Source organism: Prionailurus bengalensis, chromosome C1 (genome assembly GCF_016509475.1).
Source record: "Prionailurus bengalensis isolate Pbe53 chromosome C1, Fcat_Pben_1.1_paternal_pri, whole genome shotgun sequence".
Classification (NCBI taxonomy): Eukaryota; Metazoa; Chordata; class Mammalia; order Carnivora; family Felidae; genus Prionailurus; species Prionailurus bengalensis.
The window spans coordinates 128786407-128807870 of NC_057345.1; positions in this window are offsets into that span (position 1 = coordinate 128786407).

Sequence of the window (21464 nt, forward strand, 5' to 3'; positions counted from 1 at the left end):
CCCATCCTTAAGTTTACTGTCTGCTGTTTGGTCTACTTTAAGCCCTCTTTTAGAAAGAGCAAGTTATACATTCTAAATTAAAGCGTTTTCATCTCCCCTCCTTCCTCCTTCCTTCTGAAGGAACAGCTTTAGTGTAAGAGTTTTGTTCTCTATAGAGTTTGCTGGAAAGATGGTTCTAAAGGGTTGGTGCTCTCTTGCAGCAACTCAGGCTAACTTTGCTTACATTCAGTCTCATCAAAAGTCTTCAGGCCTCATAAAATCATGCAGTTAGCAAACAGAAAATAATCTTTGAAGGTTATTTTCCCTCTTTTCTCTACATAGAAGATTATCTCAATTAGTTCATAAAATAGAATTTATTTAATCATTTCATGTATTTATGAAGCCCATTTTTCTTCTACCTCCCAGCAGCTTTTGCCTTTTAATGTATGGATTAACACTCACTTTCTTGTATTTTCTTGGAGGTAGGACTTTTCCCTTCCCTTGAATTACAATGAAGCCTACTAAATCTGGGCACTCCTTCCCTGTGACAATCCTATGCAAAATTTGCTTTCTTTCCCCCTGCCATTGATGAATACTGGCTCTAACTTGATGTCAAGTTAACTTTAATGAAACAAAACATAGACGGTGACTACCTTTTATCACTGTGGTTAACAAAACATATACATGATTAACTATACATGTAGAGTTCTCTGCTTTCAGGTATTTTCCCTTTCCTAATTTTGTGTTACCTCTGTCCTTAAGTATACTCCCTTGAGGCTAAAAACAAATCAGAGCAATTTTCAGTAGCTATTTATCTGACTCCAGAGGGTCCCTGGACCTGATGATCATCTTTGAACTGGATATTTGCTACTGAACTAGAAAATAACGGATTTTAAGAGTATGTAAATAATGTTGTTTGATGTCGAGTTTGAAGCCGTTTCCCTAGTTAAGGAAGGTATTATTTAAATTTTTTTGTAGGGGTGCCTGGGTGGCTCAGTCGGTTGGACATCTGGCTCTTGATTTCAGCTCAGGTCGTGATCTCACAGTTCATGGGTTTGAGCCCTGTGTCAGGTTCTGCACTGACAGTGCAAAGCCTTTTTGGAATGTTCTCTCTCTCTCTCTCTCTCTCTCTCTCTCTCTCTCTGCCTTTCTCCCTCTCATGCTCTGTCTCTCAAAATAAATAATAAATAAACTTTAAAATAAAATAAAATAAAATCCTTTGTAAACTGTAATTTTACTTAATAAGCCCAGAAAATATGTGCAATTCTTTTCAGTGACTTCTGTGTCATTTTTAAATATTTATATACTATGTATGTAGAAGGAAGTGTCCACTGATTGGTTTGAATGGTCATTTCTGTATATAATAGAGGAAAAAGATTAGAGAGGATAATGGCTAATAAATCCCTGCTGATACCTCTCAGTGGCAGAAGTTTGATGCTTCTAACTCTAGATAAGGAATAAGGTGGCCCTTTTCTGTGCTAGCTAAGCATCTACTGCTTGTATTTATTTTAACATTTTATCACACTGCATTATAATTATTAGTATTCTTGTTTGCGTAGCTCTAAGCTTCTTGATGACAGTGAATATTTTTTTACTTTGTATCATTGCTTTATTTTTTGAAATATCTTTCAGCTGCAAAAGAGAGGAACACAACACAGACCAGTTTAAGCATAAAAGGAAATTTATTGGCTCAACTATCAAAAAGGTCCAGGCTCCAGTCAAGCCTGGATCCAGGGAACCAAATGATTTTTATCAGCAATCTCTCTTTACCTCTTGTGCAGATTGCATATTAGCTGCATTTTCTCTCCTAGAAGGCTCTGCCATATAGCCAGAGAAGATGGTCTCATGTAGCTGTTGCATATTTGGAACATGTAGCTTGTGATGGGAAAGTTAGTATTTTTAAATTTTTCCAACACAATACTTCCAGAGAGAGCTCTGATCAGTTCATCTTGGGTCCCAAGCTTATTCCTCTGTGGCAGAGATAATGTTGGACATCACTGTCCATAGTTGAGCCATGTGTCTACTCCTGAGGCAGGTGGATGTGGTCAGCCCCACTCACACCGCAGGAAATGGGAAATAGAGGATTCCCCAAAGGATTGAATATTGGGAAAATTGTAACCCTGTTAATTAACATACTTTTTGCATCTAAAAGGTAACCCAGTAAATGTTGAATAAAGTGATGAAAAGAACACCTGTTCATCCATTTGACTATTAAGTCTTGTCTCCCTTCAGAGTCCAGTATGAATCCCTTTTCCCAGATACCCTAACAGTTCATTGCAACCATGATGGGCTTTTACACCATAAGATTCATAGCTGATGTTGGGAAGGCATTAATTTCAAAATGGGGCATTGTTGTGAAGCTTTTCTATATTGTCTTGCCTTGATATCTGAACTCCAGTATTACAATTTAACTTTTGATGTGCCTATGAAACTATCACTAAATGCTTGCAGATTTTATTTAATTTTGTAGAAATAAATTATATGACATGATAACTTTGCATACTTTAATCTCAACATTTAAGATTTGGGAGTGAATATACTCTTTATGTGTAGGCATAAACATGGTGTTAGGAGCATGGAGGGCTCAGGATATGAATTAATTAATGGAGCTCCTTCTTACTGGGTAGTAAGGAAATAATTCATCTTCTTTACTTTCTATTTTTCTATATATAAAATATGGACAACAGAACCTTCTATTCCAGGCTTTTATGATATTAAATGAAATTACATTTTATTTAATTGCCATCATTATTTTGACTATGTTTTGTCAATAATGAAAGGTGACTGGTATTCAAAGTACTGAATAATGCTCTATTGTTATAGGAGTAGGGAGTGTAGGTCTAGAATGGGGCTAGAGAATCTTAATTTCTAACAGGCACTCCGGGCAGGTGTAATACAAAACTAAATGGGTCATAAAATATAAGACTTACATATACATGTAAGTAAAGTATAATATACATGTAATATATATGTAAAGTAAAATATAACATTTACATATACATAGTAGATACTATATATATGTATATATGTAAATATATATACACATATTTACATATACATAGTAGATATATCTATCGATACTACATATATATAGTAGAAATAAATGTATATGCAGTAGAAAAGTGTTCTTTCATACTTACTTGCCTCATACTTCAAATAACTTCTATTATTTAATAATGCATTCACTCATTTATTCAATTCATATTTATTTGTTGCTGTGGACAGCAAGTAAGACCAGATTCCTGGCTTCCAGCTCTCCAAGAGTGGCTTGATGATTGCAGGCAGTGGTTTTGAAACATTTGTATGTGTAAGATTCACATGGTGAGCTTGTTAAAATGCAAATTATAGGATCTCATTCCCAGAGAGTCTGACTCAGTAGGTCTGGTGTGAGATCCCCTAAACCTCCATTTGCTCATACCACAGGTGGCCTTTGGAACACACTTTCAAAGCCAATACCCTAATACATGTGAAAATTCTCTGAAGTATAATCATTATTCTGAGAAGGTGATGAGGATATTCTGTTTGACTTCACTACAGGAATGGATTAGCAGACTTAGAGGAGAAACTTGCCACCCAGCAGTACCTAAGCCACTCCATGATGGGTTAGAAAAATGCCCAAATATGTCACGGAGGAACCTAATGCCCTTGAAAACAGGTTCACAGACCAAAGTTATAAGACTGGGCTGATACTAGCAGTTTTATTGCCAAGTTGAAGTAATAGTGAGGGAATTCCTGAATCATTTCTATTGAGTTTCCTAACATAGAATTCAGCCTTGTAAAACTTGCAGGTGAGTCAGACCTTTATCCCTCCAGCTGCTGGGGAGATCAAAGGTCTAAGAGGAGGTTTTTCTGGCTCTAGATATCAATTCTACCAAAACCTTTATTGGTCATCAGCTGCAGTTTGAGGGGCCATTAACAAATGTGTTCCTCTCCAGTTTTCTTACAGATTATCCCCAACCAATGGCAGTCTTACAAGCTATATTTTTGAAAAGAATGGCTTACAATTTACCCTGGATTTTAAATAGTCACTTCAGATGCACATGGCATCACTTAAATGCAAATCACATCAACTATTTTCTCAAGTCAGCAGGCCTTTCTCTGCATTGTCTGTGTTGGGAGTGTTCCTGTTGATGGCTGCTTGGCCCCTGAGCCCAGAAAGACTGCAGAATACCCTTCCTTCTTTCCATCTGGAGATGGACCAAGTGCTAGGAATTGTTCCAGAGTTTCTTTCATTCTAGATACACTTGCCTAAAACAAAACAGAAAATTAAAATTAGCTATTACGTTTTTCATTTTGTAGGGCAAGAGCATCAGGTTGTATTTCAGGTGTAGACATAATTGAATAATGGATATTTTTGAAAAAAAAATTCAAAGCACAATAGAAGCACACTTCCCCCAGACAGCACTTTCTCTTAAAGAACCTGCATATCTATTGCTTATATCCACCAAACTCAAGAGTTAGTGGATCCTGCTGAGAAATATTTTAAATTTTAACAATTTGTATGGTTTATTTAGCTGTCTTTATCATTCTCTTTTAACATGCCAACAGGTAATATAAAAGCACATGAGCTGTAAATTAGACTACATTCCCAAATGAAATATGATTTATCACCTTCATAGACAGAAATAACACAATTTTCGAGTAATCCCAGGCTCCAGTGTCATAATAGCCACCAATTAAACAAAGCAACATTTTCACTGGGATGTTGCCTATAGAGGTACTATTTAATAACTTATAGATTGCTGAAGACAACTGGATAATGGACATTGTTTTTTATTTTTTAATTAGAAGACATAATATTATGGAATAGGTTTTGTTTTTAAAGAACTTGAACACAGGCACTTTGGAATGCATGAATTTGTTTTGAGGGATCTGAGATTCAGGGACAAACCTTGATTTCTGTTTTTTTTTTTTAATTTTTTTTTAATGTTTATTTATTTTTAGAGAGAGACAGAGCAGGAGCTGGGAGGGGCAGAGAGAGCGGGAGACACAGGATCCAAAGCAGGCTCTAGGCTCTCAGCTGTCAGCACAGAGCCCAACGCAGGGCTCGAACTCATAGACCACGAGATCATGACCTGAGCCAAAGTTGGACGCTCAACTGACTAAGCCACCCAGGCACCCCTCTAATAACCCTTTAAATCAGATCATGGCTTCTTCTGTCAAGGATCAGCCAGGGTCTATCCCTCTTCTCTTTCCTGTGTGTAAATGAACAATGACCCAAATAAGGATAGAGACTATTCGGAACTTGCTATAGCAAGAAGTCAACCACCATTACTTTGTGTCTGGCAGAGACTCAAAGGCTGGCAGAATGGTGAGAAGGCTTTATGATGCAAAAAGGGGATAGTTTTGGTTATGCTGTGAGTGGAAGTTGTTCAGGAAGCCTGAGTTGGGCTAACTAGAGGGTGGATGCATCTTAGCTGATTGGTTTGAGGAGTATATTTGGTTTTCTCTGGTTGGTCTTCTGTCAGAAGAGGGGATAAAACAATAGGGAAGCTGGCAGTCAGTGACCAACTCCTGGCCATTATTGGCTAATTGCTGTAGAGCCTGTGATTTGACTTCTGGGCTGGTTGCTGCAAAGTTGTGGGCCAGAGTTCTATTGTCATCTTTGGTCTGGCCATTGTCCTTTTATATATTCATCTTTTCATCCACCCTTTTGATCATTGTCTTGATTATGGGGTTGAGTATTTCACCAAACTCTAGAAATTCAGATCTTCCCCTTTGAGCATTGTCCAGTTATCTCCATAATCAACAGTGTCATGATATTTTCTTGACTCTATCCACTATTTCTTGTCCCCTAGCTTTTTGCTATTATATCATCATGCAGATCATGTGTGGAGAGAGCAACTATGAAGAAGTATTTAAGGCTATGGATAGAATATGGTGGTCCAGCATCATGATCACTATGATAAAAACAATAACAATCCCTATAAGATGCTTTGGAACTGGGAACCCCAACTGCTCAATCCAGGCCAAGAGATCAAGTCCCATAGGCTGTTGTCTGTTTTATTGATCCAAATACAGGTGAAAGTATTACCAATGGCACAGACACTGCCATAGCTAGACAACAAGAATCTAGAGCAGTGCAATTGCCTGTCAATACCTGTGACATTGAGTTTAGACTGTTCTCTATTCCAGGTAGGGCAGAGATGGTATTGTTAATAATTTCTTCCAGAGCCACTGATAAGTTTGTTACAGTCCTTTCTATTTGTATATTTCCCACCAATGAGAATTCCACTTTGATTTTTAACATAATGAATGAGTTATGTGAACACCCAGGTAGAAAGCCTGAATGATGGAGGATGGGCTTCACTTTGGAGCTCTTATCTGAGTTGAAATTTTGAGCCTTGGCGATTTATAGAATTAGGATCTCTATGTATAGAATGTGTCAGAATACTATTCCTAAAATACATGAGGTTTTAGTGTGAGGCAAACAAGGTCAGGTATCCTGGCCACAGAAGAAGTAGTATCCTCTATTACTGGAATAGTAATCTTGGCATCAGGAATGAAGTGGTTGTTCATGAGATAAGGTCATAACCAAGACCTCACCTCAGCTGGGTTACATATTTGGATCTCTATCAGTTTCTTATCGGTGGCAATTTTTTGGCCCATCAATACGAAGGTTGCTGAATTCAATTTTAGAATTACCTAGAATCTGACCAATAGATTAGAATAATTGTTTATTTTTTTCTGGGAGATAGAGACACTAACAAAATCACAGGTTGATTTTTTTAGGTTATTTGTCCATGTAGGTGAAGTGTAAATACCATCAGATTTAATTCCCTGTGGTCTCATTTGATGAGGTTTTTACCACTGGGGCTCTGACAATTGATGACATGAAGTAGTCAATAAGAATGAAGGCAGAGGCTACTATTTGGGATACTGTAAGAATGGCTCTAAAATGAGTGAACTCTAGTCTAATGCTTGTAATAAGGTAGGAAGAGAGAAAAATGTCATTGTAGGAATAACAACTAGATGTTTATAGAAAATGAGAAGAAAAATTATTATAAGCAAGCAAACACCAAAACAGGAATTAGACAGGGATCTTAGTCTTTGTCCTGGGTGAAAGGTGTCTACTATTTGAGATTATTAGCTTGTTTTTAAGGTATTAGGCCAGCTTCATACTGCTAAAGACTGGCTGCTTCTAGTGGATCTCTGAGAATCCTCAATTTGGAAGGCTGTATTGGAGTAGTGTTCTAATTGGGTCAAATTTGGAATTGCTTCCTTAGCTATGAAATATGGGCCCGATGTTGTATTAATGGAGTTTCACTGCTGCATTTATTATTAAAAGAACTTCATAAAGTCATTCTCAATGAGATTAATGAGCAGTTTTTCTCTGATGTATCTTCCAATAGACAAAAAAACTTCTGGCCCAAGATCATGAAGATGGGTCTAAGAAGATGTAGAAAGTCAGCCTTAAACTGTTGGTAATAAGACTGGGTATAATATATGAGTCCTTTACAGTATTTTGCCATAATTTCACACAGCAGGGCAAGCTTACTTACTATCAGAGGTAAAATCCTAAAATTCCTGGACCTTCCAGTTACCACTTTCTAGGATGATAACTGATGTGTTCTCAAGGCAATGGACTGTTTGGCCATAAGGGCTTGTAAAGTCCTTTTGGCCAGAGGAATTTAAGGGTTTCTGAAAGTTCTCATAATTTTAATTTAAATGTTACATTGATTCTTTCAACTTTTTCAGAAGATTGTAGTGGTAAGCGCAGTGTAGTTTTTGAATAAGAGGTAATGTGTTACAATTTTGTTGATAATTGTTCACATAAAATATGTTAGTCACTTGGTGTAAAAGTTGGTCTGCTCTGGGTTGGAAACATAAAATCAAACAGCTTTTTAGCAACTGTAAGGGCTGTAGCCTTTGGCAAGGAAGTGCTTCAGCCCAGCCTGAAAGTAGATACACAATAATTAAAATATATTCAAATCTCATGGAGAGTATAAGCTGAGTAAAAACCACCTGAAGATATTAAAAAGACTCCTAGACCCCTTAGTTTCTGTTTATGTCCCACCTTTATAGTTTTTCCAGTATTATGTTGCTGATAGTTCACACATGACCTGAAGATAACTTAAACTCTCTTTTTAAAACTTCTCACCAATACTGATTTAAGACAGTAACCTATTTGTCTACACCAGGATGAGCAGTTTCATGGAGAAATTTAGCAAATATCCATCCATTTGAAATCATCTGATGCCATCAAGTGGTTTTCTTCAGAGCACCGGATTGAGTGAAGATTAACCCAGATTTTTCCCAGTCTTTATTTTTGAAGTTAGGGACTAAATATTAATATTTTGTGATTTCTTTGAACAATTTCAGAGATTTATCCTTTGAGGATTTGCATAGACTCTCACAACTTTGGTTAAGTTTGGCTTACTGATTTTGAGAACATTTTCTTTAGCCTCTATGTCATCTCTTTTTGCATGCTCTAGAACCATTGTGATAGCCACTTCTGTAATAGTAGAGTGTATCTTTTTTTTTAATTTATATATATATATATATTTTTTCAACGTTTATTTATTTTTGGGACAGAGAGAGACAGAGCATGAACGGGGGAGGGGCAGAGAGAGAGAGGGAGACACAGAATCTGAAACAGGCTCCAGGCTCTGAGCCATCAGCCCAGAGCCTGACGCAGGGCTCGAACTCCCAGACCGCGAGATCGTGACCTGGCTGAAGTCGGACGCTTAACCGACTGCGCCACCCAGGCGCCCCAGTAGAGTGTATCTATAAGTTGCTTGATTTGTCCATTTTTGATGGAGGTGCTAGCAGAAGAAATAACTCTGTTTCCAAAGTGTCCCAAAGTGATGTATTACTCTGAGAACATACCTGCTATTGTTTGTTTCCTCTCAAGTCTTTGGCCATCTGGGGTAATTTTATCTCAGGTAGAGGTAGTATATTCTAAAGTAGAGCTTAAATTAGTGATGTCATATCCTGATTCATAACCTCTGGTTTCAGGTTTCCATCAATAATATTAGGTCAGGGGCGCCTGGGTGGCTTAGTCGGTTGAGCGACCGACTTCGGCTCAGGTCATGATCTCATGGTGTGGGGTTCGAGCCTCGCATCGGGCTCTGTGCTGACAGCTCAGAGCCTGGAGCCTGCTTCAGATTCTGTGTCTCCCTCTCTTTCTGCCCCTCCCCCACTCATGCTCTGTCTCTCTCTGTCTCAGAAATAAATAGACATTAAAAAAATTTTTAAAAAAGAATAGTATTAAAAAATAATATTAGGTCAGAATTCTCAATGAGAGTCTGTAACTGATCTGAGTGTGGTACAGAAAAGTTCTCTAACTGAGGTAAGGCATTAATGAGGTTCCCCTTCTGGTGGGGGCAAGTGAGTGGCAGAATTCAGGGTGTGGCTACAGTGAATTGTAATGTGAAGGAGAGAATAACAGTGTCATAAGAGATTAATTGGTTGGCTGAAAAGTGTTGTGTGTTTTCTCACAGTAGTAATGTCTGTGCTGTATGAGGCACCATGAGGTTCTATTGCCCTAAGACAGGGTGATAAGCCTTTGCAACAGTGTCAAGGATGAGGATACGGCAGTTGGTGGTTTTTTTATGGTTCCAATGGAGATGGAGTTGAATTAAAAGTCCAAGGGCTTATCTAGATCACTTGTGCACAAATAGAAGGATCTTTTGTAGCTAAGGATGTCTAGGGAAGGAAGCTGTGGAAGAGCCTTCCCCAAGTTATAGAAGGCCTGTTCATGTTTGGGCTTCCAGAAGAGAAGATCTCTTACTCAGGACATGGTCAATTCATATGGAAGTGTCACAATCTCAGAAAAACTCAGCCCTGATTATCTGCAATATCTTGTTAAACCTAGAAATGCCCAAAGTTGTCATTTTGTAGAGTATCTAGGATAAGTTAAGATACTTTTAAATACATCATGGGAAAGTGTTTTCCATCCTGGGATAGATCATGCCCTAAATAATGGACTGTATTTTGATAACAATTTTATGTCCCTTTCTTGCTAAAGCTGTGAACAAGAAAACAGAATCCTCTTTACAGGATTCCTTGTTTACTGAACAAGCATTAACAAAGGTCATCTACATATTGTGTTAGCACTGAATCACAAAGGAGTTTTAGATTATTTAAGTCTGATTGAGGAACTGGGAGATAGAAGACTTTAGTGAATTCCTGAACATGCCTGTGCAGGTATATTGTTGTCCTCCCCAGGTGAAGGCAAACAGATAGTGACTGTCCTGGTCTAGAAGCATACTGAACAACACAGAGATCTCTACAGTGAAGCCATTGACTCTTGTTAAATTGCAGGGGTAATATCAGAGGGAAGAAGGGATATCTTTCAGGTAAGAGCTCAAGGGTTATAGTTAAGTCATTGGATACAGAGAAATCTGTGGGTTATTTGAAATACCTAACACCTGTATTATATGATTATTCCAAAGAAGAAGCTGAGAAAAGGTGGCAGAGTTTCATGTATAAATAGTAACCTTCGTATGTAACAGGAATTGATGAAATTGTCCATCTATATTTATAATTAATTTATCTTCAGTGTTTAAAGATGAGGCAAGATACTGGACACCTTTTTCCTTCCTTGGAGCATGCTCATGGATGTGAATTGTCTGGTTTTAATTTTCATCTTGGTTTCTATTTTATAAGACTGGACAGTCTTTTTTCCAGAGTCCCTTCTGTTTACAGTCTCTGCAGGTGTCCTTGTCAATAAGTGATCAGTTGGGAAGGCGGTCATCTAGCTGTCTGGTCTGCAGGGCCACAAACTTATTTTGGATCTTTTCTGGTTTTCGTTCTTAAGTTCTTTCAAAACGTCATGTCAGTAAAAGGGACTGTTTCCCATTCTAATTTCTGCTCTTTAATTAGGTCTCTAACATCAGGTTAAACTCCAATGACAAAATGAAATAAAAAGAGCTGTTGTTACCTCAAAACCTACTTTAGTTCCTGAATGTTGTTTGATGGTATTTTCTGGTATATCTTGAAAATATTCTATTTCCCATCTTTTATCTGTTTATGTGATTGAATTATGGCCCAATCAAATTTTATTGGAAAGGTTTCGGTGTGATTTTTAGGAAACGTTGACTTACATTCATTCTGACCTTTTTTTGTTTTGTTATGTTTTTGTCCTTAGACTTATGGAAAGAGAGATCCTGTAGGTCCCTTTCTAAGTAAGTTCAATAAACTTTTGCCATTCAAGACAGCCTCTGAGCTTCTGTTCAATATGTGTACAATTTAACATAGATTAGGTAACTTTGGGCCCCCTACACCTCCCAAAAGTCTAACTTCTTTTACAAATAGTTTCTGGACTTCTCTGAGTGTAGAAAAATCTGAATTATAACTCTTAATTCAGCTTAGGGACAAAGTTTAAGTTCTATAGTTGTCCACATCCCTACCTCATAGGAAGATGGATCTTCAGAGGCAACCAGTATTTTGGAGTCTTCAGAGAATCACTGGGAAAAAGTAGGGAGTCTGGACAAGTAGAAGGAGAGAGGAGTGGACAGAGGTGTGGGAGAGAAAATAGAGGGCAAGGGGGAAGCCAGAGAAATGGATGTAGGGAGGCAACTGGAAGACAGGAAGGGGAGGGATTACTAGGGAAATGAATCTAGTTTATTGCTGCTTAAATTTGTCAAATTGCTCATTAGCTTAGCCAAAGAATCTTTTAGTGAAGCAACTTCTGATCAGAATTCATTTGGAGGCCTCTGCAGTCAAAAAATCTGCCAATTGAGACTCAGTAATGTTCTCTTTCTTTCCTAAGTTGCCTCTCAAATGAACAGTTTTTTCCCCTCTCAGGTGTCCCTTAGAATGGCCACTGAAGGCCTAAGTCATCCTTGGAGAAGTTATGCCATTTAGAAAGATAGATGTAATTGGGCACCTGGGTGGCTCAGTTGGTTAAGCATCTAACTGTGGATTTCGGCTCAGGTCATGATCTCACAATCATGGGATGGAGCCCCATGTTGGGCTCCACGCTGAGCCCTGAGCACTGAATGTGGATTAGCTCAGAGAGTGGAAGCTGCTTAAGATTTTTCTCTCTTCCCCTCCAGCTGCCCCTCGCTCTCTCGTGTGTGTATGCATTTTCTCTTTCTCTCTCTCTCTCTCCCTACCAAAAAAAAAATCATTAAAAAGAAATATAGAGGTAAGAATTCAGATTACAATGAGAGTTTTCCTGGAGGAGAAAACCGAGACATAGGCAACCCCAAGAGGGGTGGCAACAGTTGGTAGGAGAGCAATGCTTGTGCAGTCATGTCTTGGGCACCCACCCTAATATTTGTCCTCCTCCACATGCACACCTAATAATCCACACCCCTAGGTGGGCATAAAACTAGGAAGAACACACTCTCTTTCAAAGCCAAGCTCTCAGGACCCAAGAAAAGTTTTATTGGGGACCTAGTCTGGTGAGAACCTCACTAGTCTAAGAAGCAGCTTGAACAACAGGCATATAGAGCCAGTGCCTGTGTTTTACCCTGTTGATTCTCCTTCTTACGTAAAGCAACTTTTTAGAACAGCATGACACAAAATAAAAGCACAAAAAGGAGCAAAAGGAATGAAAAGGAATGTCCTGATTCCATTAAATATACCAAACGAATGGGAACCAATAACAAAACCCAAGTACCAAAATGAGAATAAATAGCTGAAGAACAATTTTTAAAACACAATGCTAGGTCCCCTGCCCTATTTACACAATGGGCTAGATACTGCACATTCCCTATCCAGTGGGTATTTGTAAAATATGTGCATTTTATTCTGGGTCATCAATTCTTCCTGTTCTACTGGATTTTTCCCATCATCAGTAAAAATGTACTAATATTTCTCATATTTAAAAGTCTTCCTTGACTACATAGTACACATATGAACATGCAGCATCATTCTATTCTGGTTTTTTCTGCAGAAAGATTCATCCAAAGTTATAGTCTATAGGCAGCAACCTATTCCCCTCCTTAGCTTTAATCCCCTTCCTCCCTTTATCTCCAGAACCCATACTGACCAGGCTTCCTTTGGCACCACTCCAGCAAATACACTTTTGTCAAGGTCACCAATGACCCCATGTTGTCTGATCCAGTCTTAAGACCTCATCTTGCTCTATCTATCAGCAGGATTTGACCCAGCTGATAATTTCTTCCTTCTTGAAGCCTGTTTTTTTTTTTGTTTGTTTTTTTTTTTTGTTGTTGTTGTTGTTGTTTGTTTTTAAGAAGGAGAGTGAAAGTGCACATGAATGAGGGAAGGGCAGAGAGAAGAGAGAGAGAGAATCCCAAGCAGGATCCACACAGTCAGCGCAGAGCCTGACATGGGGCTCCATCTCAAGAACCATGAAATCTTGACCCGAGCCAAAATCAAGAGTTGGACACTTAATCAACTGAGCCACCCAGGTGCTCTGAAACACTTTTTCTGATAAAACTTTCACTGGTCTTTTTTTTTTTTTTTTTAGATCTCCTACTTCCTTGGCCTTCTTACTCTTCCTTGCTTATTTCTTATCTCCCTGACATATAATAAATATGTCTGCAGAGCTCAGTCTTCTCACATCTCCTATTTAGCTACACTTAATCCCTAAATGATGTCATCTAGTCTTAATGACTTAAAATAACATTATATACTGTTGACCCTCATATTTATAGTCTGAGGCTCTCTACAGAAACACAGTTGGATGCTTAACAACCTTTATGTTTAGTTGGCATCTAAAATCAGAGATGAACAAAAGTTCACTAGTGGTTTTTTTTTCCTTGAACCTATTCCTTCCACAGTCTTCTCCAGGGTAAGCAAAGGCAATCCAATTCTTCTAGTCACCCAGACCAAAACTTCAGCATCTTTCTGGACTCCTTTCCTGTCCTCCCATTGCACATCTGATTTATAAATAAATCCTATTGGCTCTAAATATATCCTGAATCCAGACATTTTTCACTACCTCCCATGTTACTAGCTGGACAACTATAGTGCTGCCTAACTCTCTACTTCCATTATTCTCTACATTTTTTTTTTTTGCTTCCATACATTCTGATCTTCATCCAATAGCCAGAATGATTATATGAAATCTAAATCAGATTATATCAGTCTCCTTCATGGGGCTCATTAATGGCTTCCCAGCTCACTCAGAATAAAAGCCAAAGTCCTTACAATGCCTACAGTCGATCCGCACAACATTTTGACTTCATCTCCTACACTCTAACCTCACTCTACTCCAGCGACTCTACAAGCCTCGATGCTCTTTAAATGTGTTAAGCATGACCCAACCTCAGGGCATTTGTGCTTGCTCCCTCAAACTAGAACACCCTTTCTCAGGCATTTGCATGTTTTACATTCCTGCTTCCTTCAGATCTCTATGCAAATATTACTTTATCAGTGAGACCTCCCCTCTCCAAATCTGCTTCAGATACTTCAGATACTTCTTCAGTCATTAGTCCCATCTCCACTGCTCTAGATCACTCTTTTGTATTATGTAAGAATATAAACGTCTCTGTTTAATTTCTCCCATGGTATTTCTCACCATTTGTCTCACTAGTTATGTGCTTATTTGTTTATGTATGTCTTGTATCACTAGAATTTAAGCTTCATGAAGGCAGTGACTTTGTTTTGTATCCTGCTGTATCACTATGCTCAAAACAGTTCCCTGTACAGAGTAGGCATTTGACATTATTTGTTGACTGCATGCATGAATAAAGCCATTAGCTAAATAAAAATATTTATAAGTGTATACTACATGACTCTGCTACTATGTTAAATATCCTGGTAGACCAAAAGGAATAGAAGACAGTCTAAAATTGAGCAAAAAGATTGTCAAAACATGAAATTAAAAAATTTAGGGAGTGACTGAGTGCTGGTTTGACTGAAAGTAATATAGAAATTCAGAGGAAGGACAGATCTTCAAGCTTAGGCAAGGAGGACCTTATGGAGGGTGGGGAAAGTGCCAAATAGGTATCTTGAAGCTAAGGAGAGAAGCTCAGCAGAGAGAAGAGATCAGTTGTGCTCTATCCCACTTCATATGGTGAAAGCTATTAAAGCGCACAATTGAATGGGCAGGGATTCAGGCTAGAAATGGAGCCACATTTCTTTCTACTCAAAAGTTCTGGCTTTATAGTTCTCAGGATAAATTGTAATGGCTTCTTCCCTAATGAGTCATTCTTTGTCATGCATTCTTTCATTTTTTCTCATTCTCTCATTTATTGAACATTTATTTTTATTCAACATTATGCTAGAGCTGAGGGTGATAGAAAAATATATGATATGATATTTGGAAGATTTTACAAATCAATTGGAGAGAAAAAACATACACACAAAGCAGCCAGTAGAAGCACATGCCTAATGACTGAAAGAGTGAATGTTGATCTGTTTTTGGTATGTTTTACAGTTCACTGTTTGACAGAGATAACATGGTCTGTGTCACAGTACTTCTGTGCCTCATACAAGCTATCATATAAGAAAGTACTTTGTGTACTGTAAAGTGCTACTCAAACATTTTTTTATTGCTATCTGGAAGCAAGGGAAGGGTAAGTGACTCTACAGAATTGGTCTGTGCTTCTAATGAGAAAGTATAAAGCTTGAGAATCATTCATGTGAAGATCTTTGGTGTTAACCAGCTTAACACCGTGGAGGCAAGGTAGAAAAATGTAGAATTTGTAAATCTCAGCAAGTGCAATAAACTTAACTTTCCCAAACTTCCAACACAAATCAAAGCATTGCAAACTCAGGAGCCAGGGAGAATCTACCCTTTTCTTGAACCATTTGGGGGGCAATGTATTCTTTATAGGACTTGCATAAAATCAAACTCAGAAGATTCCATTGTTTAAACCAAGACCATTAAGGAAAAGTACTACTGATGCAACATTCCTAGTTATTTTCTCCCTTCCTAGTGTACAAGTGACTTTAGTTGCTAATGTGTCCTCCTGGCCAAGCTTATGTCTCCGTGTTCTGCCACCTTCTTCTGAAATGCATATATGTGCAAGAATTACACCTCACTAAATTGTCATTATCAGAGAAAAGAAGCTGTTGGAACCCCTCTTCTTTTCCCTACCAACCAAGTTAGAGTGAATAGTGTCTTGTTGTTGTTGTTTTTCATTTTTAAGAATTCATGAAATGTAAGGCTGGTGGGCAGGGGGAGGAGTACTTAGATTTCTGAAGGAAGAAATTGAAGGAAACTTTTTAGAGCTTGAGAAAGTTCAAAGTGGGAAAGGGGTAGGGGCATTTTGACATGTACTCTTTTAAAGTATTGATTTTTTTTCCTAAATTGATTTGAAATCATGACAAATGTTTACGCCGACACCCAATACAGTATTAAAAAACCCAAATGTCAGGGTGAAAATCTGATGGGCCACAACCTTACTGGAAAGAAGGATGAAATATCTTATATGACCCAGAGTTTCTGAAATGTCTTATTTTTCTCTTTTTGCCATTTTTGTCATTTATTTATTTATTTTTTAAAAAAATATAATTTGTTGTCAAATTGGTTTACATACAACACCCAGTTCTCATCCCAACAAGTGCCCTCCTCCCTGCCCGTCACCCACTTTCCCCTCTCCCCCACCCCCCCATCTACCCTTAGTTTGTTCTCAGTCCTCAAGAGTCTCTTATGGTTTTCCTCCCACCCTCTTTGTAACTTTTTTTCCCTCTTTCCCCTCCCCCATGGTCTTTCTTTGTTGTTTTACATTTATTTGTTTTGAGACAGCATGAGTGTGAGAGATAGAGGGAGGGAGAGAGAGAGAATCCCAAGCAGGCTCCATGCTGAGCCCTGCGTGAATGGTGAGATCATGACCTGAGCCGAAAGCAGGAGTTAGATGCTTAACTGACTGAGCCACCCAGGCGCCCCCCCCCCATTTTTTTCCCTAATTTTTATTTGTTCTTCTCACTTGCACTCATCTAGGAAACAGGAGGGAGAAGCCATTTCTACTAGTAATGTTGCCAACAAAAAACTTTGCTACTCTCAAGGGAAAGGGATTTTTTTCCTTTTAATTAAAGTAGGAATGAGTAAACTTACTAATATTGTACCTTACTTACTCTTTCAGTAATAGATGTTCAATCATTAGGCGTCTACTTAGAGGTGATGAATCAGCACTGTATGCATACAAAGGGCAGCCATGCCATGCTAAACAGTTTTCCTTGAAGACCTCACAAAGGTTCTTTGAGCCCCAGAATGTATTGATTTCATTAGACGTGCTAATTTAGCAGTTCTCTGGTTTGAAGACCATAATTACAACACAATACACAACCTATGTATGTAGGCTTATTACAAGGAGAAAAATTTTTGCTCTCAATTTATTAACAGCAAATATACACATTTTTTCCCCTGCAAATGTCAGTTGTAAACCTCTCTTATGTACCCACAAGGCTCTCTTATAGTGAGTTTCTTATTAATAAACTGAACAATTTCATACAGTGTTAATGAGTTAGTGCTTATCTCTTGCTCTCTTTTATGGTTAAAATGTGCTGGAGAACTGGACAATTTATCTAAGCATGTGGGTGACTAAGGTACATGACAGTTTTAATAATTAGGTTTCATCTATCTCTATTTTCACTGACGAAAAAATGCTACACTTGATTTTCTCATTTTCATAGCTGTATCAGAGTTCAGAGAAAACAAATCAAACAGTAATATGATAATAGAGCTGAATTATAGAGCATTTTTACTATAAGTGGATTTTTACTGCATTCTATGTATACTGTGTTTTTGAAACAATTACTAAGACATGAGGAATAAACTAGGTTGTTCTTTGTTATCTTTTAGAATACTAATTTTATTTAAGGCACATCTCCCTGTATGTAAATGCCTTCTCCCTTGCTATTCTATGTCTTTTTTTTTTCTGAGAATCAGTTGCATACCTACCATGTGCTGGTTACTGTGCAGAGAACTTCCACTTTGTTCACTTAGCTAGATTTATTGGGGGTGCAAGGGTGCTAGTGGAAGTGTGTGTATGTGTGTGTGTGCTGCCCTCTACTGGACTTGATTTCTAAATAAGTATTTGGGAGTTTCTCCCCTCCCCCCCCACCTTTTTTTTTCTTTATGGGAAAAGAAAAGGAGAAAGAAAATTTAGGAAGGATTCTATTTATTCTTTATGTTACTGATAAATGCTTTGGGAGTAGAGACTGAACTCCAAATAGCCTATGGGTCCTACAGTCTAGCACAGTATCTTATAGATAGTAGGTGCTCAATAAATATTTATTAAATAAATAAGTTAAAAAGCTTGCCAGATTTTTTCCAATGATAGATGGAGTCTATTGGCAAAGAACATTGCCTAAACTTTGAAATCTATGATAGATTCAGAAAAAAAAAGACACAGAGCTTATTAGAGATAGGGTAGGTCTGCACATGAGCCCACATTTGAGTGACTAACTTCCCTTGCAAATTTCAGTATTAATAATTTGGCATTATATCAGTAGGAATATAGAAGCAGAAAGAAGAGTAGCCACTTAAATATCTGCTAAAAATTTTACCGAAGTGGACAAGAACTTGAGACATGAATTTAGCTGTGAGTAAAGCAAGCATAATAAGGAGATTACCCTTTCATAAAATAGCTTGTACTTTAGCCATATAGTACATTTCACCTCTCTGAAACCCAGCCAAAAAACAAGTAAGAGGAAAGGCCTTTTAAGGCTGTGCTCTAGAACAGTGTAGGAGAGATGGCTAGTTGCCTAGCATGGTCCATTTGTATCATCCACATGATAGAATTTTAGCTGGAAATGGACGTGCAGCCAGGGACTGAATTTGCCAACCCTCCTGGCATCTTTGGTATGCCCTCTGGCTCTACCAGTCACATCCTGATCCCCAGTGATGAGTGGCACTCCTATTCGAGACTTTTAAGAGGCTGTTTGACCCCAGCTACTTTCTCTTTCCCTTTGCACTGACTGGAGCTGACAACAGCACAGCACAGGATGTGGAGTCTGGGAGCCTACCTGCTATAGTCATGAATAAGATGGGATACAGTGAAAAATAAACACTTTTTATATTGAGCTTCCAGGGTTTGTCTGGTGGGATTTGTCCCAGCAGCTAACATTACTTACCTCATGAATACAGAAATATATATTCAGTATATTCCTCCAGACTACACTAATATGCTATGCTATGCTAATAACTATGCTGTATTATACTATACTCTGGTAGTAATACTATACTATAATACAAATACTGTAATATGCTATAATACTAATGCTACACTATAATATTTTACGTAACTATACTGTGCTATGAAGGCAGAAATACATTTTTAAGGAAGATGTCCAAATAGAATGATTAAAATTAAAACAATAACAGCAGCCACAACAGCTTTGATTAGTTTTCCAGAGGATACATGTCCTCGGGTTTCCAATCGCCAGGATATGCCTGCAGCCTGTGGCTCAAAGAGGGATGGCTGCAAATAGAAAGGGCAGAGTCTAAGGATGCATGAAAAATATGATACTGGATACACCAGGGCCTTGTTCTGAACAACAGGGAGGTAGCCCTGGAAGTGCTCGTGGGACCCAGGCATGAAGGGGAATGGAAAACTAATGCTCTATTTTTATGCCATTTCATCATGGAAAAGCCAATTTCTACTATCAACTGTATAGCTGACTCTCTACAGAACCAGTGTCTTCATCGTCAGCGGATGACATAGCAGTAGTTTAGAATATCTTTAATTAATTAATAAACTAGCTAGTTAATTAATTAAGTTCATTATTTATCTTTGTTCACTTGTAGTGAATGAGTAGATTCAACTCTGTCATAAGCCTGATACCATGAGAAAACCTGATGCTGTGCTTTGCTGGATGTAGTTGAGATGTCTCAGAGGAGATATCTTGACCCAGGCTATATGCAAAAAGCATCTAATAATGAGCTAGATTATAATGGAATTCTGATGCATGCACTTCAGGCCCCATCATTATCATCCTATTTTCATAAATGATCTTTGCTTTTTTTTTTAAATGGAAACATCACTCACTGGGTTAGAAGGTGCTCCAAGATATTATCCTTCTCTTCCTCTTCTTGTTCACGTTTTTATTGTACATTTGCCCAGGGGCTCTTGAACAAGACCATGTTTATTAATCCAATAAAGGAGTACATGTAATGATGATCGTTTACTCCTGACCTATAAGAAATAGGTATTTATTTTATTGGTGTAATGAAGTTTTATAGTTTCAGGATTTCTTTGCTCTTTAATTTCTCTTAGAGTCCAGGGTTTGCAGTTTTAAAAAAATAAAATGAACTTGTTGATGCAAATCCACGCTCCTGGAATCTTTGGCCTTTACGTGGCATTTTGAAATTCTCTTCCCATTTAAGTTTTGGTTTTCTGGCCCCCTAAAATGTTTTTCATTAGAATTTTGCCTTATTAAGCACTGCTTGAAATAAACCGGCCAGTTGTTGGATCAGACGGATCTTTTTACTTGGAGATTGGGATTATGCTGGGTTAATAACAAGATTTGACCTGTACCTGTAGACACAGACAGAAATGTGTTCATTGTAACTTTGTTGTAGTTCTGCTGGGAGGCAAGGTTGTAAACTAGATAACCTCCTGAGGTTCACCATAACCCCATAATTCCATGATACTAATCTCCTTGAGTGAATCCAACATGTTTATTCCTCCTTTGAAGATACTGCTAGCCTTTGCTTTTAAAATGTTTCTCTTTATTCTGGAGGTACCAGAATATGTTGTCAAAGAATAAAGTGGAAATTTTCAGGAAATTTGTGAGCATGAGGTCCACTTCATTTTTCTGAAAGAAAGTGAAAGATGGAACCAATCTGTAGTTTCCAAACTTTATTTCAGTTCAATTTAATTCAATAAACAAGTACTGACTGTCTATATATTTGGCACTGTAACACAGAAGTGAAGAAATAGGGTCTGGCTTATTTCATGTGCTTTTTGTAAAGATGAAATGAAATCACAAATATGCACAGAACTTGACACATAGAAAGCCTTCAATAAATAGTAGTTATTGTTGTCTGTATAAGGAAATAGCTGCACAACTTGAATGAACTTTGAAATGTAATGTTTTGCTGGTGTCACATTCTAACTGCCTGCAGAGTGTTGTTCTGAACAATACTGCATAGAAGGCAATGCTGATCTCCAGCAGATCTGGGTTTGAATCCTGCTTACATCCTTACTATATCACTCAGTGTTAATTTTCTTATTTAGGACCGTCAGCTTTTTGAGTAAAGTAACTAGTTCATGGTGAGCTGTTGTTCACAGGTAACTATGAAACTACATATCTTAGGCGGGGTCCACCTCAAAATGGAGCCTGAGTCAGAGCCTTGGGTGTGGGTAGATGATTTGGCAAATGAGTTTAGGGAACAGGAACTAGGGACCTGGAAAATGTATGAGGGAAACAGGGAAACTGATATCGGTGGCTGAGTTGCCCATTGCTACAGATGACATACTCATTCTTGTAAGGACCTTCTGGAGAGCCTTATGAAATGTGTTTCAGATTTGTCTAGGGGCACCTGGGTGGCTCAGTCAGTTAAGCGTCTGACTCTTGACTTTGGCTCAGGTCAGGATCTTGCAGTTGTGAGATGAAGCCCCACATTGGGCTCTGTGCTGGGTATGGAACCTGCTCAAGATTCTCTCTCCCTCTCC